The following is a 24,260-nucleotide window of genomic DNA, read 5'->3' as shown; positions in this document are numbered from 1 at the left end:
TTACCCACATCACTACAGCAGCAGTATTAGATACTCTAATGGGATTACAGACTGATACACATTACCCACATCACTACAGCAGCAGTATTAGATACACTGATGGGATTACAGGCTGATACACATTACCCACATCACTACAGCAGCAGTATTAGATACACTAATGGGATTACAGACTGATACACATTACCCACATCACTACAGCAGCAGTATTAGATACACTGATGGGGCTACAGGCTGATACACATTACCCACCTCACTACAGCAGCAGTATTAGATACACTAATGGGGTTACAGACTGATACACATTACCCACATCACTACAGCAGCAGTATTAGATACTCTAATGGGATTACAGACTGATACACATTACCCACATCACTACAGCAGCAGTATTAGATACACTGATGGGATTACAGGCTGATACACATTACCCACATCACTACAGCAGCAGTATTAGATACACTAATGGGATTACAGACTGATACACATTACCCACATCACTACAGCAGCAGTATTAGATACACTGATGGGGCTACAGGCTGATACACATTACCCACCTCACTACAGCAGCAGTATTAGATACACTGATGGGGCTACAGGCTGATACACATTACCCACCTCACTACAGCAGCAGTATTAGATACACTGATGGGAGTACAGGCTGATACACATTAATACTGCTGCTGTAGCGATGTGGGTAGATACACTGATGGGATTACAGGCTGATACACATTACCCACATCACTACAGCAGCAGTATTAGATACACTAATGGGATTACAGGCTGATACACATTACCCACATCACTACAGCAGCAGTATTAGATACACTAATTGGGACTCCAGGCTGATACACACTACCCACATCACTACAGCAGCATTATTAGATACACTAATTGGGACTACAGGCTGATACACACTACTCACATCACTACAGCAGCAGTATTAGATACACTAATGGGACTACAGGCTGATACACACTACCCACATCACTACAGCAGCAGTATTAGATACTCTAATGGGAGTACAGGCTGATTAGTCCTCTCACCCTGATGACGTGCGGCCTCGCTCCTTGAAGAAGTAGCCACAGAGTTGTGATATCAAACAGTTAACTTTGCTCTGCTGACCTGCAGGAATTCGAATGTCCTGAGGCTTGGATTGGACGCCCCTGACTTACAGATAGATTGTAAAAAATTACATTCTCATCTCCTATTACTCAGAGGCCTTTCCAAGGCCATTCCCCTGCCATTTACATTGTCATCGTCTCCTCATCAGAAATCAATAAGAACATTACAGTTAGGATTCTGACTGCTCCCTGTAGTTTAAAAAATATACAATTCACACCAGATCTGGCCAGTAAGGGATGATGTGCATTACATGGTAAGAAAGGTTGAGAGAGCGAGGGCTTTTCTCACTGTAGTGAAGGATGATGAGAGGTGATTGATAGAGGGGTCCTAGATGATGTGAGGCATAGATAGAATGGATTGCCAGAGATTCTTTCCTAGAGCAGAAATGGCTATCACAAGGGGACATAATGTTGAGGTGATTGGAGGAAGGTTACAGGGAGATGTCAGAGGTAGGTTCTTTACACAGAGTGTGATGGCTACATGGACTGCACTGCCAAAGGTGGTAGTAGAGTCAGTTACATTAGGGACATTTAAACAACTCTTGGATAGGCTCATGGATGAGAGTAAAATGTAGGGTATGTAGGTAGGTTTGGTCTTAGAGTAGGATAAAAGGTCAGCACAACACTGAGAGCTGAAGGGTCTGCACTGTTCTATGTTTCTGGAGATGACGTGGTCACTGCATTCTGTCTTGAGTGGCACGTGACTGTGAGGGAGAGGCTGAGAGCATTACGGACTGTGATGTAAAGATTTTGTATAAAGGAAGGTCTGCTCCCTTTGTTCAGAGAGCTTCCTTGGATACACTTCACAACCATGGCGAGGTGCGTTAAAGGGCTTCTCCAAAGTTTGTGCTGAATAAAATGCTGCTTGTTCACAGAAGGTGGTGTGTTGCAGTTGCATCAAGTGTGCAAGAACCTCGGGAAAAAGAGAAGTACCCAACAGAGGAAGGAAGGCTCACTGCAACTGGAGAGGGGTTGGTGAGACCACACCTGGAGGATTGAGAGCAGGCTTGGTCCCCTCATTTAAAGAGAGGTATTATTTCAGTTGGAGGAGTGTTCAGACAAGGTTCATGAGGAGGATGCCTGGTATGGAGAGATTGTGTTATGAGAAAAGATTGAAACAGGTTGGGGCTCTTTCAATGAGATCATCAGTGAGAACACAGATCCAATTTGCTCAGCCTCCCATCTTAGGGCAACCACCTCATCGCAAGGACTAATCTGATAGGCCCTAATTGAGAGACAGGCTTGGAGTGGTCCAATGACCTGCCCCTACTTCTAATCAGTACGTCCGAAAGATGTTGCAGGAATATAAATTGGTCTTTTATTAATCTGTGATAAGGCAAAGGTTTCCTTTCCCTCCATTAAAATAACGTTCCATGTTGCTATTCATCTCAAAGTGAACACCCTCACATGTTCCCACATTACACTCCATCTGTCAAGTGTTTGGCCAATCCCTTTGAAAACTCGGGTGTCCTCCTCACATCATTCACAAATCTCGGCACAAAACCCTCCCAATCTTCAGCTACGCATGACTTCATCGGTCGACAATAACAATAAGACTCTTTTTGTTTAATACGAACTGCTGCCCTTCACGATCGCACTACAAACGTGCGGTTCAGAATTATTTTTCAAACCTTCGCCATTGCTGATCCACAGGCATGAGCTTTAAAGATTATTAATGACCTCAGCATCAATACACCTTCTGAAATAACCTCGTCCCTAATGGGTTCCTCAACACAATGCGGTAGGAAATTGCTCGAGTGTGTAACACCCCCAACAGTTTGGTTTACAGAGTGTTAAGGGCGTTAAAAGTCTCTGTGCTATGTGCTCCTCTAATTTCCTGTCGACCAGCGTATCGACATGTAGGCAGATGTAGTCTTCACCCTTCACCATTGCTAACCTCCTGGTACCTCACTGATGGAATACACTCAAGGACTCCAACCTGACGCCTTCTGACTCAAGGTGGAAGTGATAAGGAACACACAGTAGTGTAGCCCATCGAGTATTAGCTGTGGCTCAGTCGTTAGGTCTGAGAGTCAGGGAAGGTCTATCTTCAAAACCCAATCCAGGTCCTGAGCATAAAAATCAAGGCTGACACTCCGAATACATTACTGAGGGAATGCTGCACTGCCTCCTGGCTCTAAATACCCAGGTGACTCCCCCACTCTAAGACATCATTGTACTTCGAACTGCAGTTAAACAACTCTGAGCCAATAGTTCTCCAGTTACAGATGGTCAGCGTGGGTGCACTGACCCAGACTCTAAGCTCGCTCCACAAACTCCTACATGCGGAGACCCTGGCACCTGGTTTTCCATCACTGTTGGACCTGGTTTTCCAAATGCACTTGGAAGGAATTCACACGGTGCAGCTTTAAACTAATTCATTCGATTAAATCATCTGCTCCTTGGCCCCTCTGCACCCAAATTCTTAAAGTTCTCAGCTTCCTGCTCCATTAATGCTGGACGCTCAGTCAACTCGGTAACCCGCGGTTACACAAAGGCGACCAGACACAGTGAGGTGGCACAGGCCTTGCGCAGGATGGCAAAGGTGATGGCTTTCGCCTTCTGTCATAGAGCCGCACAGCACGGAAACAGACCCTTCGGTCCAACCAGTCCATGTGCCCCATAATCCTAAACTGAATTTGTCCCACCTGCCTGCTCCTGGCCCACATCCCTCCCTACCTTTCCTGTTCATGCACTTATCCAAATGTCTTTTAAATGTTATAACTACACCAACACCCACCACTTCCTCAGGAAGTTCATTCCCCACACAAACTACCCTGTGGAAAAAAAGTTGTCCCTCGTGTCTTTTCAAAATCTTTTTCCTCTCACCTTAAAAATACGCCCTCCACCCTGGGGAACAGGCACCTTATCTGTACCCCTTATTATTTCAGAAACGTCTGTAAGGTCACTTCTCAACCTCCGACACTCCAGCCTATCCAGTCTCTCTTTATCACTCAAACCCTCCGATCCCAGTAAGTCTTTCCTGAACCCTCTCCAGCTTTACGATATCCTTCCGATAACTGGGTGACCAGAACTGCACACAGTGCTCCAGAAGAGGCCTCATCAAAGTCCTGGACAACCGCAACGTAACGTCCCAACTCCGAGACTCAAAGGGCTGAGCAATGAAGGCAAACATGCTAAACACCTTCTTAACCACCAGACCTATATACGATGCAATTTGCAAAGGATTATGTGCCTGAACCCAAAAGTCTCTGCTCCTAAACACAAACCCAACACCCTAGCTTTAAATGTATAAGTCTTATCTTTATTTGTGTTTGAAACTCACACCCAGACATCACATGGACAACACACAGGCAGTACAGGAACAAGGAGTGGCAGGGACATAGAGCTCAATATCACGTGTGTACCGTTAGGAGCTGATCCCACACCAGGGATATTGCGACCAGAAAACCGAGTGGATGGAGGAGGAAGAATACTCCATGGGTAACAGTGTGGCCTGGGTGAGACAGAGGAGGTCTACTGCAGGGCGCAATCCAGGAGGTGATAAACTCCCAGGGCGGCATCAGCAGCAGCAACATCCAAAACGGAGTTTTCGTAGCTGCAATCGCTCTTTCAAATGCTTGCACATGCTTTGGCTGATGGTAAGCACAGCTCAAGCCTCTGTTGCCGGAGACCCAATTTCTGCTTAAAAACCACAGGCCGAAAGGTGCTTCTTCACTTGGTGCAGGGCCCACTTAAAATCATCACCCTCCTGCCTGACATCTACCCTCCCGTCCTGTCCGGGTAAACAACACAACCCATCACAACCTTTACACTGGGGTCACCCGAGATCTGGAGATTGAACTGGCATCACGTCAGGAATATGCCTGGGAGCCACTGGCACAGGAGCTGGGACAGAACCCATGCCCGGCAATGGGCTGTGAACTTATCATTTAACTGGGATCGGGGGATCGCTCAGTTCCATTGAACTGAGTCTTGGAGTGACTGTAACAGAGTTTGCAGGAGAAGGAAAGTCAGCGCCCCGGTCAACAGCTGCAGAAGATGTCCTTTGTGAATCTGGTCCAGTGCCAGGGCAGGTTCCACAAGTCTAGACGAGAGAGTGTGTGAGAGTCGAATCACGGAACTGTGGAGAGGATGGTGTTTATGAAGATGTGGGTGTACTGTACCTTAAGAGAGTTGAAACCTGTCAGAACTACCTGACACAGCCCCACGTGTTCTGATCAAGATATAATGTAACATTTGGTCGAACAACTCAATTAGCTGGTTGTCTGGAGATGACAAAACAGATTTGAATTAGGCCAATCAGTTTAAATTATACCCTGAAAGAAAAACCGAACTCCAATCCAGTTTGAATCAAGTATACTGACAATTTTAAAAGTCGATGACACAATCCAATGCTTTGGGGGGTATAATACCAGGGAAAATTGAACAATTGGGAGGAGAACTGCCAAGCCACCAGCATCTGCAGACTGCCCAGAGACTAGCTCTCTTAAAAGGTACCTTTATCAATCAGTGACCTGTGAAGCAGAAATCCCTAAGAAGACAACGACAGAGGAACACATAACGAGAACATTTGACATCTGGCTGGTTTTGAAAAGTTGAATTTTGGTAAATCTTAATCGATGTTTTTTTCAGACTATTACTACAGAAGGGAAAGTAAAAGATAGGTTCGAGGAAGGAGTCGTAAATGGTTGTTAGTTAATTATTCTGTTATACTTTAAGAAATAAAGTTGTTAATTTTTACTTTACTTAGTTCTTGGCTTCTCAAGCTTTCACAGATTACTGCACAGGATAAGTCTTTTCTGTGTTGCTGGTTTAAATTAAGCAGGAGGGTTTACCCCGTGTTATAACAATGGACATGACTTTCAGCTGCTATAAGGACTTGGCAGAGGTAACAGAGGTTGGACACCAGGCTGTGAAAATTGTTCCTTTCTTTCAATGGAGAGTTGGAGTGGGGGTGGTGGTGTAGCTCAGCAGATACCCTGAATTGGGGTGAGTGATCCTGGAGCAGTGGGCAACCTTGGCAGGAGACAGTGGGACCTAACACTTCCTGAACAAACGAGCTGTGCACACGCAAGTCTGGGTCCCTGAGATTTTGAAGGAGCAAACACCCCAAGCTCTACAAAGGGGAATGGTCAGTATAGGAGAAAGTAAAGGTTTTACTGGAAACCTGTGCATCGACTTTGGAAGCAAGAGCAGTTACGTAGATCAACTGTTAAAGGATTTATTTAAACATTTGCTAGGAATCAGCTTCAAGGCCAACGCTTATTGTCCATGCGCCTAATTACTTGAGCCATCTTCCTGAACCAAGGTAGGTATACCCGCAATCCTGTAAAGGAAGAAATTCCAGGATTTTGAACCAACGGTGAAGGGGCAAGTTAGTTTGGCAGGTGGCTTGGAGGGGAACTTAAGGGTGGCTGTGTTTCTGTGCATCTGCTGCCCTTATCCTTCTCGATGGTGATGGTTGAGGGTTTAGAAAGCCCTGTCAAAGGAGTGTTGGTGAGTTACTGCAGTGCATCTTGTAGATACTACAGACTTCTGCTACTGATGGTGGAGGGAGTGCACGTTTGTGGATGCTGTGTCAATCAAGCAGGATGCTTTGTTCTAAGTTGGTGTCAAGCTGCTAGAGTGTAGTTAGAGCTGCACTCATCCAGGTAAGTGGGGTGTATTCACTCACGCTGCTGACTTGTGCCTTGTAGATGACGGACAGATATCAGGGAGACAGCAGGAGAGTTACTCAGTTCAAAATTCCTGGCCTCTGGTCATGTAGCAAAGGTATGCATCTCACTGGTGCAGCTCAGTTCCTAGTCAATGGTAACCCTCAGGATGTTGCTAGCATTGTGGGTAATGGAAGGCCAATGCCTACAAAAAGGTGAGCTCCCCTGACGGGTGAAGCTCGGGCAAGTCTCAACAAGTTTTAGAAGGAGGGATGTTTAGAAAATGGATGGAGAGCCAGAGCAGGAGGCAGAAAAGAGACACCAGCAACTCAAAGTAGAAGGGGACAAAAAAGCAGGAAGGGCACTGGACATTAGCAGAACACTATTGTCAGCCATCTTATCACAGGAACTGCAGCAGATCGTTCACACCCTCCAGCCTGTCGATCAAACAGATCCTACATCTCTGTACGTCAACTCCACAACCCTTCCGACCTTTATTTAACTTCCTCCTTTCCACCCTTAATGGTTGAACTAATTTTAAGACTGTGCCTTAGTTGTTTGTGACCCTCTGTGACCTCTTGTTCACCCAGCCTCCAAAATCACTCCCCTGCTAAACGGCCTTGCCTTCAGTTACCCCCCCCCCCCCCCCACTCAAAACCTCTGGGGGTTCAACACTCCCAAGCTCTCTGGCTCTCTTTCTTCCTTTTAGATACTCCTTCAACCCTTCAGACTTTCAGCAATATGCCACAGGATTATTATGTGCTTTGCTGGCAAATGTTACTTCAAAATACTCCTAGGGAGCAAGCTGTGTTTTACATGACATCAAAGAGGCATTATTGTCATCATTTTGCTCCACTTGAGGAGACTGGGATCGTTCTACTGAATCTGAGATGTACCCCCTCCTAGATTATGAAAGGCTAATACAATAGTGTCCACAATAGCAATATGATCTGACGGAGGAATTTAGAATGGTCAAAAGAATCAATTACTCACAATTACACATCATTTCTAATGGATGGTTTATACAATCAAGACGTGATGCAGCACAGAATGCAGCTGAACATCCCTCTTTGAACAGCTTTCCGATTAGTCCCACTCTTCTGCCTTTTTCCCCATAGCCCTCTACTTATTTTCCTTATATTTATCCAATTTCATTCAGAACGTTACTGCACACATGCTTCAGGGGAAGGATAAGGCAGGAAGGTGAACCTTCAGAACCAGCATGTTCACAAAGAATGAATGTTACAGCAGGTTCCAAGGCAGCACTGGATTCAAAATGGCACTCTTTGTGAGCTCCTTACAGCAGATCTCATTCTCACATTTCTTACAGTCATCCTACTCTTTAAAACCTCAATTCTAAGTCTGTTATAATTCCTAACAATGCTCTCTTAAATCTACGTGCTTTTTTTGTGCACCTTCTCTGCAGTTATAATATTGTACTGTTACCCATGATCTTTGTATGGTACAATCTGCCTGTACTGCATGCAAAACAAATCTTATCACTGTACTTAGGTATATGTGACAGTAATAAACTGACTCAAATCCAAGGTGGCTCTGTGCCATATTCAATTTCATACCAACACCGACAGATGGTTTCGTCCCAAAGGCTTTCATCTGTGTTAGCAAATGCATCACAAAGTATTTAAACAAAACGCCACTCAAAAACCCAAGCTCACATTCTCCAAAACAGCTACCTCAGTGTGTTCAAAGAACTCAAATGCGCTTATCTTAATTGATATGTGCAATAATGTTATTGCATTTTTTTAAAAAAAAAACTTTCCTGTAAGGGGTGGCACAGTGGTTAGCACTGCTGCCTCACAGCACCAGGGTCCCAGGTTCGATTCCGGCCTCGGGGGGGGGGGGCGACTGTCTGTGTGGAGTTTGCACATCCTCCCCGTGTCTGTGCGGGTTACCCCCGGGTGCTCCGGTTCCCCCCCCCCCCCCAGTCCAAAGACGGGGTGAATTGGCCGTGCTGAATTACCCCATAGTGTTAGGTGCATTAGTTAGTGGGTCTGGGTGGGTTACACTTTGGGGGGGGGGGGGGGGGGGGGAGGTGTGGACTGGTTGGGCCGAAGGGCCTGTTTCCACACTGTAGGGGAATCTAATTGGATTAAATTAATAAATAATACATTAACATAGGCTTCCATTGTGTGTACATTATAATTTACAAGTCTGCATACAAATATGCATTGTTTCTCTGTATTAAGTGCATCACATTACACTCTGTTTGACACTGACAAAAGGCAACATTAATACCCCTGGTCATTTTTATTATTATTATTAATAACATCAATGGTATTTTTTTATTTGAGCAGGAAACAATTATAAGAGTGCATTGCCAGTCCTTCAGAGTGAATTAAGTTGCAGTTATATTACTCTGCAGGTGAGATTGTATTATATATAATATATATCATACACTTTATTACCTGGAGCCCACTCACTCACTCCGCCTCCATCTTCCAGACCTCTCCCTGTCGCCCTGAGCACCCGGTACGTCGCTGAACTGCTTCCCCCCCCTTCTCCTCCTCAGACACTTCCGGTTCCGGCGAGTGTCCGCGCCCCAGGCCCTTCCCACGCCTCCGCCCGTGCGTTCCGGTCACTCCCCACAATTCCACGCGCGGAGCGTGGCGGCCGCCATCTTTGATGCAGGCGCAACCAAGCCTTGGAGCAAGTGGCAGGGGGTTTCCCCCCAATTCCCCAAGACAAAGTAACAAAGCTGGCAGCTGGAAGGGGGAAGGGCAAGACCTCAAGCCACCAACACCAGCACCACCACCAACAACACCAGCACCAACACCAGCACCACCAACACCACCAGCAACACCAACACCAGCACCACCAACACCAGCACCACCAGCAACACCACCACCAACACCAGCACCACCAACACCACCAGCAACACCAACACCACCAGCAACACCAACACCACCAGCAACACCAACACCAGCACCACCACCAACAACACCAGCACCACCAACACCACCAGCAACACCAACACCAACACCACCAACACCACCAACACCAGCACCACCAACACCAACACCATCAGCAACACCAGCACCACCAACACCACCACCACCAGCAACACCAGCACCCACCAACACCAGCGCCAACACCACCAGCAACACAAGCACCACCACCAGCGTCACCACCAACACCAGCACCACCACCACCAGCAACACAAGCACCACCACCAGCATCACCACCAACACCAGCACCACCACCACCAGCAACACAAGCACCACCACCAGCATCACCACCAACACCAGCAACACCAACAGCACCAGCACCAACACCACCAGCAACACAAGCACCAACACCAACAGCACCAACACCAGCACCAGCAACCCAAGCACCAACACCAACAGCACCACCACCACCACCAGCAACACAAGCACCACCACCAACACCAGCACCACCACCAGCACCACCACCAGCAACAGCAAATGCTGGAGAGAGTTGGGTCTCCCTGCTGCAGGAAGGATGTTGTGGAACCTGAAAGGGTTCAGGAAAGATCCGCAAGGATGTTGCCAGGGCTGGAGGGTTTGGGCTACAGGGAGAGGCTGGGGCTGTTTTCCTTGGAGCTGAGGGGGTGACCTCATAGAGATTTACAAAATCCTGAGGGGCGTGGATAGAGTAAACAGACAAAGTTTTTTTTTCCCTGGGGTGGAGGGAGTCCAGAGCAAGAGGGGATAGATTTAGGGTGAGAGGGGAAAGATAATCTAATATAAAAGGGACTAAAGGGGCAACTTTTTCACCCAGAGGGTGGTACGTGTATGGAACGAGCTGCCAGAGGAAGTGGTGGAGGCTGGTACAATTGCAGCATTTAAGAGGCATCTGGATGGGTATATGAATAGGAAGGGTTTGGAGGGATATGGGCCAAGTGGGACCAGATTAGTTTAGGATATCTGTTTAGAAGGGTCTGTTTCCAGGCTGTACATCGCTATGACTTTATGAGAGTGGAAAAGGTCCCTTCAGTGTCAGACAGAGACTTCTGAAAAAGGAACGTGAGCAATAACATCACACTTGGAAAGAACACTTTTTATTTGATCTTTTACTGTCATGTCTCCCTAGGTACGGTTTTGTTTTGCATGCAGTACAGGCAGATCATACCATACGGCCTGCACTAGGCTAATAGAGTCGGTAAAACGTGGAGCTGGAAAAAGCACAGCAGGTCCAGCAGCATCAGAGGAGCAGGGGAGTCAAAGTTTTGGGTAGGACCCTGACTTTCCAGCATCTGCGGTCCTCGGTGTCTCCAAGTAAGGGTAAAGGAACAGAGCGAGGTTCAACATATACATTTACAATTTGAGAGACTCCATTCAGGAGTTTAATAACGCGCACAAGAAGATGTCCTTGAACCTGTTGGTACATGTGTTTAAGCTTTTGTACCTTCTGCCCGATGGTAGGGGTTGGAAGAGATTATAACCGAGATGGGAGGGGACTTTGATTGTGTTGGCTGCTTTTCCGAGGTGGTGAGAAGTGTAGATGGAGTCAATGGGTGGAAGGTTGGCCTCCGTGATAGACTGGGCTCTGTTCACGACTCTCTGTAGTCCCTTATGGTCCCGGGCAGAACAGTGGCCGTACCAGGCTGTGATGCACCCATATAGAATGCTCTCTGGTGCGTCTATAAAAATTGTTACGAGTCTTTACGGTCATTGCCGGATTTCCTTAGCCTCCTGAGGAAGACGAGGCGTTGGTGTGCCTTCTTGACCATCATGTCAACGTGGGTAGACCAGGGCAGATTGTTGGTGATCGTTAATCTTAGGAACTTGATACTCTTCTCAGTCCTGTGATGTAGATAGAGGCATGCTCTCCACTTTGTTTCCTCCACAAGGGAATCAGTAAAATGTGCTCTGACATCGAGATATGTTATACAAAGTCAGATAACTAAAGGTTTCAAGAAGTGTGTTACAGGATTAATAGTATCAAAGTGGAACTGTATAAAACACTGATTAGCAAGTTTTGAGAAGATTTGCAAAACACTGATTAGGCCAGATCTACAGGATTGTGTGCAAGTCTGGAATCCACATTATAGGAAGGGTATGACAGAACTTGAGAGGGTGCAGAGGAAATTTACCAGGATGCTGCCTGGCCTGGAGATGTTTGATTATGAAGAAAGATTGGACAGACTGGGACAAAAAAAGAACTTCAAGAACAGTTCTGAAGAAAGGGCACTTGGACTTGCAATGTTAACTCTGCTTTCTGTCTGCAGATATGGCCAGACCTGCTGAGTTTCTCCAGCAATTTGTTACCATTTCAGATCCTGAGCATCTGCAGTTCTTTAATGTGTTTTATTGCATAGACTAGGGTTGCTTTTCTTGAAGCATGGGGTGGGGGAACATAAGAGTCATAGAGATGTACAGCACGGAAACAGACCCTTCGGTCCAACCCGTCCATGCCGACCAGATATCCCAACCCAATCTAGTCCCACCTGCCAGCACCCAGCCCGTATCCCTCCAAACCCTTCCAATTCATATACCCATCCAAATGCCTCTTATATGTTGTAATTGTACCATCCTCCACCACATCCTCTGGCAGCTCATTCCCTACATGTACCACCCTCTGTGTGAAAAAGTTGCCCCTTAGCTCTCTTTTATATCTTTCCCCTCTCACCCTAAACCTATGCCCTCTAGTTCTGGACTCCCCGACCCCAGGGAAAAGACTCTGCCTATTTACTCTATCCATGCCCCTCATAATTTTGTAAACCTCTATAAGGCCACCCCTCAGCCTCTGACGCTCCAGGGAAAACAGCCCCAGCCTGTTCAGCCTCTCCCTATAGCTCAAATACTCCAACCCTGGCAACATCCTTGTAAATCTTTTCTGAACCCTTTCAAGTTTCAGAACATCCTTCTGATAGGAAGGAGACCAGAATTGCATGATTGTAGAAAATTATGTGGGGCATATTTAGTGTACACAGGAAGAAACGTGTCCCCTTGGTTAGAGGGATCAGTGACCAGGGGATCATATATTTAAGGGAAAAGGCAGTGGAAGTTTAAAGGGTACATGAAAAATGTTTTCCACTGAGAAGTTGATGGGAAGCTATTACTCAGTACCTGAAAGGACCGTAGAGACAGAAACACTTTAAGTGTTTAGATGTGCACTATGGACTAAGTGCTGGAAAATGAGATTAAAGTGGTTAAAAGGTTGTTTTTGACTGGCACAGACTCCAGGCTGAAGGACATTTTTGTGTGCAGTAGACATATATGACTTAGCGAGTTTTGAGAAGATTTGTAGCTCCGGTTGAGGTTCTGGATGTAGGTTTGCTCGCTGAGCTGGAAGGTTCATTTCCAGACGTTTTGTTACCCAACTAGGTAACATCTTCAGTGGGCCTCAGGCGAAGCACTGCTGAGAATTCCTGCTTTCCATTGATATGTTTGGGTTTCTTTTTTCTCAAGTGACACAGTGCTAGTCCAGGATTCTCTAAAAACCAACTTGCAGGTTGAGTCTGTGATTAAGGAAGCAAATGTAATGTTGTCATTTATCTCAAGAGGGTTGGAATGTAAAAGCAGCGATGTGCTTCTGAGATTTTATAAAGCTCTAGTTAGGCTCCATTTAGAATACAGTGTCCAATTCTGGGCCCCACGGCTCAGGAAGGACATACTGGCACTGGAGCGTGTCCAGCGGAGATTCACACGGATGATCCGTGGAATGGTAGGCCTAACATACGATAAACGGCTGAGAATCCTGGGATTGTGTTCATTGGAGTTTACAAGGTTGAGGGGAGATCTAATCAAAACTTACAAGAGAATGCACGGCTTAGAAAGGGTGGACGCTGGGAACTTGTTTCTGTTAGGAGGGGATACTCGGACTCGTGGGCACAGCCTTAGAATTAGAGGGGGTCAATTCAGAACGGAAATGAGGAGACAATTCTTCAGCCAGAGAGTGGTGGGCCTGGGGAATTAATTGCCACGGATCACAGTGGAGGTTGGGGCGTTAAACGTCTTCAAGGCAGAGATTGATAAACTCTTGATCTCGCGAGGAATTAAGGGCTATGGGGCGAGTGCGGGTAAGTGGCGTTGAAATGCCCATCAGCCATGGCGGAGTGGACTCGATGGGCCGAATGGCCTTACTTCCACTCCTATGTGTTATGGTGATATGAGGACTGTAGTTTGTTCATTGGCATCCTGTGAAATTCCTGAACCTCCTGCCGTTACAGAAGTGTGGATGCGCCTACAGCACATGGAATTCACAAAGGCAGCTCTCCAGGGCAATACATGCTGACTCAGCGATGCAGGACATCCTAAGAAGCAATTTAAAAAAATCAATGTGAGATCGCAGATGGTTGTGAGGCTGGGAGGAAAGATTAAAGTTAAGCAGGAGTGAGGAGATTGAAGGGTTTGAAAACAACAATTGGGTATCTCAAAATTGAGGTGTAACTGAAGAGAGAAGTAAGGTAAAGTTACTTGTGCATGAGACGTGCTGTGTTGAAGGACACTTTGAGATAACAAAACACAAGAATGATAGAGTCCAGCACGGAAACAGACCCTTCGGTCCAACTCCTCCATACTGACCAGATATCCTAAATTAATCTCGCCCCGTTTGCCAGCACTTGGCCCATATCCCTCTAAACCCTTCCTATTCACGTACCCACCCAGTACCAGCCCTCCACCACCACCTCTGACAGTTCAATCCATATACTCACCACTCTCTTATGTGAAAACATTACCCCTTAGGTTCCTTTCCCCTCACACCTTAAACCGATGCCTTACCAGCAGTGTGCTGCAAGGATCGAGGCTGGGTCCACTGCTTTTTATGATTTAGATAAATGATTTGGATGTGAATATAGGAGGTATAGTTAGTAAGTTTGCAGATGACACCAAAATTGGAGGTGTAGTGGACAGTGAAGAAAGTTATCTCAACAGGATCTTGACCAGATGGGCCAATGGGCTGAGAAGTGGCAGATGGAGTTTAATTCAGATAAATGTGAGGTGCTGCATTTTGGGAAAGCAAATCTTAGCAGGACTTATACACTTAATGGTAAGGTCCTAAGGAGTGTTGCTGAACAAAGAGACCTTGGAGTGCAGGTTCATAGCTCCTTGAAAGTGGAGTCGCAGGTAGATAGGATAGTGAAGGAGGTGTTTGGTATGCTTTCCTTTATCGGTCAGAGTATTGAGTACAGGAGTTGGGAGGTCATGTTGTGGCTGTACAGGACATTGGTTAGGCCACTGTTGGAATATTGCGTGCAATTCTGGTCTCCTTCCTATTGGAATGATGTGTAACTTGAAAGGGTTCAGAAAAGATTTACAAGGATGTTGCCAGGGTTGGAGGGTTTGAGCTATAGGGAGAGGCTGAACAGGCTGGGGCTGTTTTCCCTGGAGGCTGAGAGGTGACCTCATAGAGGTTTATAAAATCATAAGAGACAGAGATAGGGTAAATAGACAAGGACTTTTCCCCAAGGGAGGGGGAGTCCAGAACTAGAGCAGAGGCCAGGGCAGAGTTGGGATGAAATGTTCTGCACATACCAATTCAACAATCTTGCGCATTTATAAAAATCACACGTTAAATGGCCCAGGTTCAATCTCCTGACTAAGTTAGACTTTTGTAGCCAGAAATATTGGTATTTAAATGGAAATAATCAATGGAGAAAAACCAACAACTTATATAGAATGGCTAAAAGTGCTTCAGGGGGCAAAGTGACCAAACGAAATAGTAGTCATGACCAAAGGTTAGGTTATATGAAGGACTACAAAGAGGGGAAGAGAAGGGAAATAGGTGAAATTTAAATATGGAACACGAAATTAAATCAAATATGCTGGATAAGAAAGCATAAATCCTCTCTCAGCGATGAACTACTGAGGGTAAGAGAATGCCTGCTTTAGCACTGAAGTTCAGTTGCTTATGAAATCCGTCGCTATAATCCTGTGAACTTTTAGCTTCTGTTAGATTGACAACCAGCAGTAGATCAAAGGATGTGCTGGAAGAGATATCTCCTCACTCCTTTATCCCCATACACAAAACTTGGCATGACTTCAGACCAGTCATGTTAGGTTTGCACAGTCCAATCTCCTGTAAGCTCTGGGATAAAGGGGGAAAAGATGTACCCAACATCACTCTCACCTTGATTGGTCACCTTTGTGGGCGGCTGCACCAAGCTGTGCGTGGATCCCTGGTACACAAACACCAAGTGTCACTAATGTACTGGGGTTTTACCAGTCCCTGAGATTGGGAGGGATGGGCCTGGCCTCGCTTGGGCAGAACATTCTGTATCGGACCGTCCTGTACCACCTGTCCTCCGTGGAGAAATTGGCAAAGAGGAACACCTTTGATCACAGGTCCATCAGGGAGTGGTCAGCATGTAACGCCTTCAAGACTCTGAAGGATAAGGAGAGGGTGGATCCTGTCGCCTGGTTCCCTCAGCACACTGTCAAAGTCATTCAAAAGAATGCCTCATCACCAGAGCTTTCCAACAGGCACCAAGACATCGCTCAGCTGGTGGTGAGAAGGGCACTGCCTGTCGGATCCTTCCTGTGCGTCACCGCACGCTGGCGTCAAAGCCTACTGATGAAGAGACTGATATATATTTCAGTCTGGAATGTGGTTTTACAAAGAAGGTGCAGAGAAAGCGAGAGAGATGTTGTTGAGGTTCATCCTGAGCAGCTCCGTGAGGCGGGACTCTGTGTTAGAACATAGAACATAGAACAATACAGCACAGAACAGGCCCTTCGGCCCACGATGTTGTGCCGAACTTCTAACCTAGATTAAGCACCCATCCATGTACCTATCCAAATGCCGCTTAAAGGTCGCCAATGATTCTGACTCTACCACTCCCACGGGCAGCGCTTTCCATGCCCCCACCACTCTCTGGGTAAAGAACCCACCCCTGACATCACCCCTATACCTTCCACCCTTCACCTTAAATTTATGTCCTCTTGTAACACTCTGTTGTACCCGGGGAAAAAGTTTCTGACTGTCTACTCTATCTATTCCTCTGATCATCTTATAAACCTCTATCAAGTCACCCCTCATCCTTCGCCGTTCCAAGGAGAAAAGGCCGAGAACTCTCAACCTATCCTCGTACGACCTACTCTCCATTCCAGGCAACATCCTGGTAAATCTTCTCTGCACCCTCTCCAAAGCTTCCACATCTTTCCTAAAGTGAGGCGACCAGAACTGCACACAATACTCCGACTGTGGCCTAACCAAAGTCCTGTACAGCTGCAACATCACCTCACGACTCTTGAATTCAATCCCTCTGCTAATGAACGATAATACTCCATAGGCCTTCTTACAAACTCTATCCACCTGAGTGGCAACCTTCAAAGATCTATGTACATAGACCCCAAGATCCCTCTGTTCCTCCACCTAAGAGCCCTACCATTAACCCTGTATTCCGCATTCTTATTTGTTCTTCCAAAATGGACAACCTCACACTTGGCAGGGTTGAACTCCATCTGCCACTCCTCAGCCCAGCTCTGCATCATATCTAAGTCCCTCTGCAGCCGACAACAGCCCTCCTCACTGTCCACAACTCCACCTATCTTTGTATCATCTGCAAATTTACTGACCCACCCTTCAACTCCCTCATCTAAGTCATTAATAAAAATTACAAACAGCAGAGGACCCAGAACCGATCCCTGCGGAACTCCACTTGTAACTGGGCTCCAGGCTGAATATTTACCATCTACCACCACTCTCTGCCTTCGACCGGTTAGCCAGTTTTCTATCCAATTGGCCAAATTTCCCTCTATCCCATGCCTCCTGACTTTCCGCATAAGCCTACCATGGGGAACCTTATCAAATACCTTACTAAAATCCATGTACACTACATCCACTGCTCTACCCTCATCCACATGCTTGGTCACCTCCTCAAAGAATTCAATAAGACTTGTAAGGCAAGACCTACCCTTCACAAATCCGTGCTGGCTGTCCCTAATCAAGCAGTGTCTTTCCAGATACGGTTCTACGGTCTGTTTCCTGGAACGCACATTCAACTGCACCTGGAGGACCGTTACCTTGGTTAAAGACGCTCTTTGGTCTGCCTGAAACCTGTTGCTCTTCCAGAGCAAGGAGTTGACCCCGACTGAGTGTTGCGGACTGGCCCATTCCAAGGTCGAGGACTGTGTGCTGAGGAACGCACTAAAGCCTGGGGCAGCTGCTGCCAAGGGACAGTGGGGAAAGACCACTGTCTGGGATCTTCCTGTCAAAACGTAACAAGGGTGTGTTCAGTTATCAGACCCTCTCATTGTGTCAATGTATGTAAAATGTCCCGCGTGAGTAAGAAATGTCTTTGGTTTTGCATTTGCAAGAAATGTCAAATTCCAATGTTCTTTGTATGTAAATTGGGAATGGGGAGGTGATGACCTTGTGGTTTTATCACTAGTCTAGGAAGCTAGAGACCCTGGTAATGTTCTGGGTGAACCTGGTTCAAATCCTACCGTGGCAGGTCTACATGTGACTTCAGACCCAGAGCAATGTGGTTGACACTGAACTGCCCTCTGGATAATAAATGCTGGCTTGACCAGTGATGCCTACACCTCACAAATGAAAAGAAACTGCTTTAGTATAGAGAAAGATTTTTTTTTAATGAATAAAGTGTATTTTTGCAAGAAAAAAAATTCTGCAATTGTCTAGCAACATAAGTACAAGGTAAATACATAAAGCCATATGTTCTGAACGTTGTAACAAGGATATCAGAGACCATTGCGTTGTAGAGGATGGATTGCAAAAGGAAGTTTGTAGACAATGCAATTTGGACCGTATGCATCCAATATCTACTTTTACTGGTGTAAACCAGTGTTTCCCAAACATTTCCCCACTGTAATTCCACTTCAAGGCTTGCAAATTGTTGTTATGGATCTGTGGGACCTGTGAGCTGGAGGATTGTGGAGCAGAGTCTACAGTGGTGGTGGTGGTAACCTATGAGAGTGTGAGCGAAGGGGGTCTGTCTGTCTGTCTGTTACAGCAGAAGTAGCTATGACTCAGAGCTCCATTTGCAGCCCATTGCTGCCCTGGATCCTGTGACCCCAACATTTCAGTTTGTGACCCCAATCCCCACTTTGAAAATTCTTGACATAAACCACGATCCCTTTTATTCCTTAAGCACATGAAAAAAGACAAATCATGCATCCTTCCCCTTGCCAAAAGGATAAGAACGAGGGAATACTGAGATGTCTCGGTAATGAAATTGACCAAGAGACAAAGGTAAGTGAGCACCTGGGAACAATCATGATCACGAAAGGGGTAGTGTTTGGCAAGCTAATGGAGCCAACGGTAGACAAGTCACCTAGCCCAGACCGATTACATCCCATGGTACCAAAAGAGAGAGCAAATGTACTTGCGGTAATTTTCTAAAATTCGTTGGAACTTGGGGTAGTTCCAGCAGATTGGAAAACTGCAAATGTGACACCACTGTTTAAAGATGGGGTCAGAAGGTGGGCAATTACAGAAGCTTAACTTCTGTAGTGGAGAAAATGCTTGAATCTCTTATCAAGGAAGAAATAGCAAGACATCTAGATAGAAATTGTCCCATTGGGCAGATGCAGCATGGGTTCATGAAGGGCAGGTTATGCTTAACTAATCTCCTGGAATTTGATGAAGACATTACAAGCAGGGTGGATAACAGAGATCCAGTAGATGATGTCATGTATCTCGTTTTCCAAAAGGCATTCAACAAGATGCCTCAGAAAAGGCACAAGATAAAGATGGAAGGTGTTACGGGCAATGTGGTTAGCATCATTAGAGGATTAGTTAATTAATAGGATGCAAAGAGTGGGGGTAAATAAGTGCTTTTCTGGTTGGCAATCAGTAGCTAGTGGTGTGCCTCAAGGATCAGTGTTGGTACTGCAATTATGCACAATTTACATAGGTGTTTGGAGTTGGGGACCACGTGTAGTGTGTCAAAGTTTGCAGATGACACAGAGCAAAATGTGCAAGGGACTATGAAAATTTACAGAGGGATGTAGATAGTTTAAGTGAGTGAGCAAAGGTCTGGCAAATGGAGTACAATGTTAATAAATGCAAAGTTGTTCATTTTGATATGAACAACAGTAAAAAGGACTATTATTTGAATGATAAAAAGTTGCAGCATGTTGCTGTGCAGAGGGACCTGGGTGTCCTTGTGTGTTGGTCTGCGGGTGCATGTCTTTCATTGCTGAAGGGATTGAGTTTAAAAACCGGGGGGGGGGTCATGTTGCAGCTACACAGCATGCTAGTCAGGCCACATCTGGAGTAACATGTGCAAGTTTGGCCTCCTTACTTGAGAAAGTTATCTTGGCACTAGAGAGAGTGCAGAGGGTTGATTCTGGAGTTGACTTATGAGGAGAGACTGAGTAGACTGGGATTATATTCATTGGAATTCAAAAGAATGAGGGGGGGGGGGGGTAAGGTTTTATAGAAACATATATGAAGGGAGTAGGATAATATAAAACTAGGACACGATGGCATTGCCTCAAAATTAGGGGGAAGCAGATTTCTGACCAAAGTGAGAAGGAACTTCTTCACCGAGGGTTGAGAGTCTATGGAATTCCCTGCCCAGTGAAATAGTTGGGGCTTCCTCATTGAATGTAACTGAAGCTAAGATAGAAAAATTTCTGAACAGTAAAGGAATCAAGGGGTGTGGTGAGTGAGGGGGGGTAGGGGGAGTTGAGTCTACGAAAAGTTTAGCTATGATCTTATTGAATGGCTGACCAGGCTAGAGGGACCAGATAGTCTACTCCTGCTCCTAAGTCTTATATCTTGACCTATATATTTTGAGATTTTAAATTGACTGCTTTGAGACACAAACCGATATAATGGACTAAGTTATTTTGTTGTCAACAAGGGATTAACTTTGCAGTTTACAGGAGGCAAGAATCAGTATTACCTATCAGTATCAGTAATTCCACTTACAGCCCAAAATTCCTTCACTGGTTCACTTATTATGTTGTGCCTTCCTCCATTATAGACTCTCGTACTTGTTCATGACTTAACTTGTGGTTTTGAGCTTGTAAATTTGCTAGTTTCATAGCCCAATTGAGTCATCTGTAGACAGTATTCCTGTCCTTTGGAGAATCAACCATCCGAGGAACACATCTATACTCATTTCTTAGCTGTTGTTAACGAATTTCTGCTCAATGAATAACAACGTGCTTGTCTAACCAAAATAATCCGAACAAAAGCTGGTTGTTGCCACTCTGCGGATTCTGAACGTCAGTTTGTGTCATCATTTTTCCAGCCAATTTTGATATTACTAGGTCACAAGGTTCACAAAGTTGCCGGTAGTCTCTTTATTCACGTCTTTCCAGCACCCCAACTTGTCTCCGACTGTGTCCTTATCACAATATGATTGCACCTTGCTTCAGCGTTGGATTTTCAATATTTTATTGGACAGTTTACAATATTTGATGGTGTAAGGGTTGCCCATATTTGAAAGACACAAAATGGCCGACAAGGGTTAAACAGAATTAAACAGCCTGCTCCAACATTAAGTGAAACACAGATGTACCTTTGAACTGGAGGCCTGACACAAACAGCCATCCAAGACAGTTTGATAAAAGGATGTCTAAGGATAGACACAAGTTCTTTAAACTACAAGTGGTTGGTTCCAGCCTCATTAATGAAAGGATTTTGTCAGATTAGGCAAACAGCATCACTTAGAAAAAAGGAGAGTAAATCTCATTCAGCCTAACTCATCATAAGCTGTGAAGAACAGGTAAAGTTATTTTGTCGTAAACAGTCGTTTCTTTGAAGTTATTCACAATATTATGAAATAGGTTCTAGTTAAAGATTCATCACATAGTCACAAAGATTTTAATGTAATTACAGATACACATATATAACAAAAATATAATAGAAGCATTACAGGGAAGCATTACAAAACATTCAAACATAGGTGTGCAAGTTAATTCAGTCTCAGATAATACTTTCCTTATCTTTAAAAAAAATGCCTGGAATTCAAAAGAATGAGGGCGGGGGGGTAAGGTTTTATAGAAACATATATGAAGGGAGTAGGATAATATAAAACTAGGACACGATGGCATAGCCTCAAAATTAGATCGATCACAACTTATTAGTTAAAAAATGCTAACCATTGGAAGTAGCTGTAAAACTTTACATAACTAACCTTATAATATGAATGAACACTACAAATCTCTCAGCAGTTAGTTAGAACCAACTGTCTGTTGTATTTTGGGACAGTGGATAATATGAGATGTATAACAGAATTTGATAGAGATATCACACAGTCCTGGATGCTTGCTAATGGCGCATGGAATACAAGGAATAACATCGAAAGATCTCAAGGGCTGGAGGTTACAATGTCTGTTAAATACCATGGGATTCATGGGAACCTGGGGCTGTCCATACGAATGCCCATCATTGATTAGGCATTTCACAGGATTGGGTGCACGGAATAAGGGGAATGACACAGTGACCACTGTGTTGTTATAATAATCACATACAACATGTATAAAAAACGCTGTATTTCATTGTAAAAGTCAGAGCATCATTGATGTCTCTTCCAATCTGAGCTGAAGATTGAGATCAATTAGGTTCTCATATCGGGACCAGATTTGGGGAAGATATTTAGCTTTCTCCCTGCATTGACTGGTTGTTGCTTGAACAAGAATATAGTCTGCAACATGCCTGAATCCCCCCTATCTCCTGAGTCTTTGCCCCCGGGCAGCGGGGGGAGATCGCTAATACTACTGTGCAAAATTTGGTATTCTTAGACGCATTACTCTTACTGTATTAATCAAAATGATTACATTACTCATTACATTCAGTATTAATAGTGGCACAGCAAATTTTAACTCAAGCATGTTCATTTTTATAAGACTAAGCAGGGCAGGACTGACAGTTAACGGTAAGGCTCTTGGGAGTATTATAAGGCAAGACATCGGGGGGGGTGTAGGTGCACCTTGAAAGTGGTGTCACAGGTAGACAGGGTAGCAAAGCAGACATGCTTATCATCATCGGTCAAAGCACTGAGTACATGAGTTAGGATGTCATTTAAATGCAGCAGAAGACATTGGCAACACCATATCTGGAGTACGGCATACAGTTTTGGTCACCCTACTGTAGGAAAGATATCAAACTGAAAAGGCTGCAAAAAAAAAATTTACAAAGGATGTTCCTGAGACTGGAGAGTTTTAGTTATTAAGAGAGGCTGGGACGTTTTCCCTTGGAGCAAGGAGGCTGGGAAGTGACCTTACATAATGATTTATAAAATCATTAGGGGCGGGGATAAAACGAATAGCCAAAGTCTTTTCCCCAGGGTAGCCGAGTCCAAAACTAGAGGGTTTAAAGGTGAGTGGGAAATTATACAAAAGGGACCTGAGGGGTAACATTTTCCACAGAGAGCATGTGCATGTATGGAATGAGCTGCCAGAGCAAGTAGTGGTAGCAGGTATGATTACAACATATAAAATATATTTGCATAGGTATACGAACAGGGAAGGTTTAGAGACAACAGACCAAATGCAGGGAAGTGGGACTAGTTTGGGGAACCTGGGCTAAAAGGTCTGTTTTCCTGTTATACGTCTCTGTTAGTCAAAACAAGGAGCAGAAGTTTGTCTGAAACTCCTTATAACTGAGCACTCCCTTAAAAGATGCTTCTGCATAAACACACTCCATCGATTTGATTAGTATGTGAACATGATTACCTAATGTGTCACCTATTGTTATTACTCCCTTTCTGCCAAATAAATGGCCTTCAGATACCACCCTACATTTTGCAGTAGGGTGTGTTCATGCTCCTTCACGTTAAATTTCCTTTGTTTCTGGTGGTGGTGCTGGTACTGGTACTGCACGAGTAACTCAGGAAAATAAAAGTCATCCTCCTGGTCACCAATTGCTCCAGTATTCAAATAAACTGGTGATATTGTCACTGCCTGTGATCCCCAAGCTTATGCTGGGATGAGGAGCTTCACTTATCCTTAACTGCCAAAGCTCATTCACCTCTCCTGAGACAGGTGACTGAGCTCAGCACACAATCCATACAGTATACAAACAGGCCACTCGGCCTAACGAGTCCACACTGACCTTCCAAAGAGCATCCCACTCAGACTCAGACTCAGACCCATCCCCGTGGCTAACACACCTGACCTACCCATCCCCGGACACTACAGAGCAACTTAGCATGGCCAATACACCTAAATCGCACATCTTTGGACTGTGGGAGGAAATTGGAGCACCTGGCAGAAATCCACACAGACACGGGGAGAAGGTACAAACTACACAGACAGCCACCCAAGGGTAGAATCAAATCTGGGTCAGTGACACTGAGAGGCAGCAGTGCTAACCCCCAATGAGCCACCATACTGTCCTAGGTACATCTCTCACACAGGTTAATCTACGTCATTATTCATTCCCCCACAAGTGCAGAAGATTTAGTAACCATATAACTGAGGTGATTATTTAGGAAGATTACAGGATTTGAAGGTTGCTTAAAGACTATTCCTTTAGAAGGGGGTGGGGGAAGGAGAAAGAAATTCAGAAGAAAGATATAATGCCTTAAAGTTAGAACTAGATCATTTCCTAAAAGAGGTCGTTACAGGATTTTCACAATTCATGATCGTTTCATGGTCCCGGTGAAACTATGGTT

General features: G+C 45.1%; 1 protein-coding gene across 4 annotated transcripts in view; it reads left to right on the top strand.

Annotated features, from left to right (window-relative positions):
- The window catches only part of LOC140455252 (zinc-binding protein A33-like), a 476,866-nt gene that overhangs the window by 59,628 nt on the left and 392,978 nt on the right, over window positions 1-24,260 (top strand). The window lies entirely within an intron of this gene.

This window comes from Chiloscyllium punctatum, chromosome 30 (genome assembly GCF_047496795.1).
Source record: "Chiloscyllium punctatum isolate Juve2018m chromosome 30, sChiPun1.3, whole genome shotgun sequence".
Lineage (NCBI taxonomy): Eukaryota > Metazoa > Chordata > Chondrichthyes > Orectolobiformes > Hemiscylliidae > Chiloscyllium > Chiloscyllium punctatum.
The sequence above is the reverse complement of the archived record's forward strand: the minus strand, read 5'-3'. Positions and strand labels throughout refer to the sequence as shown.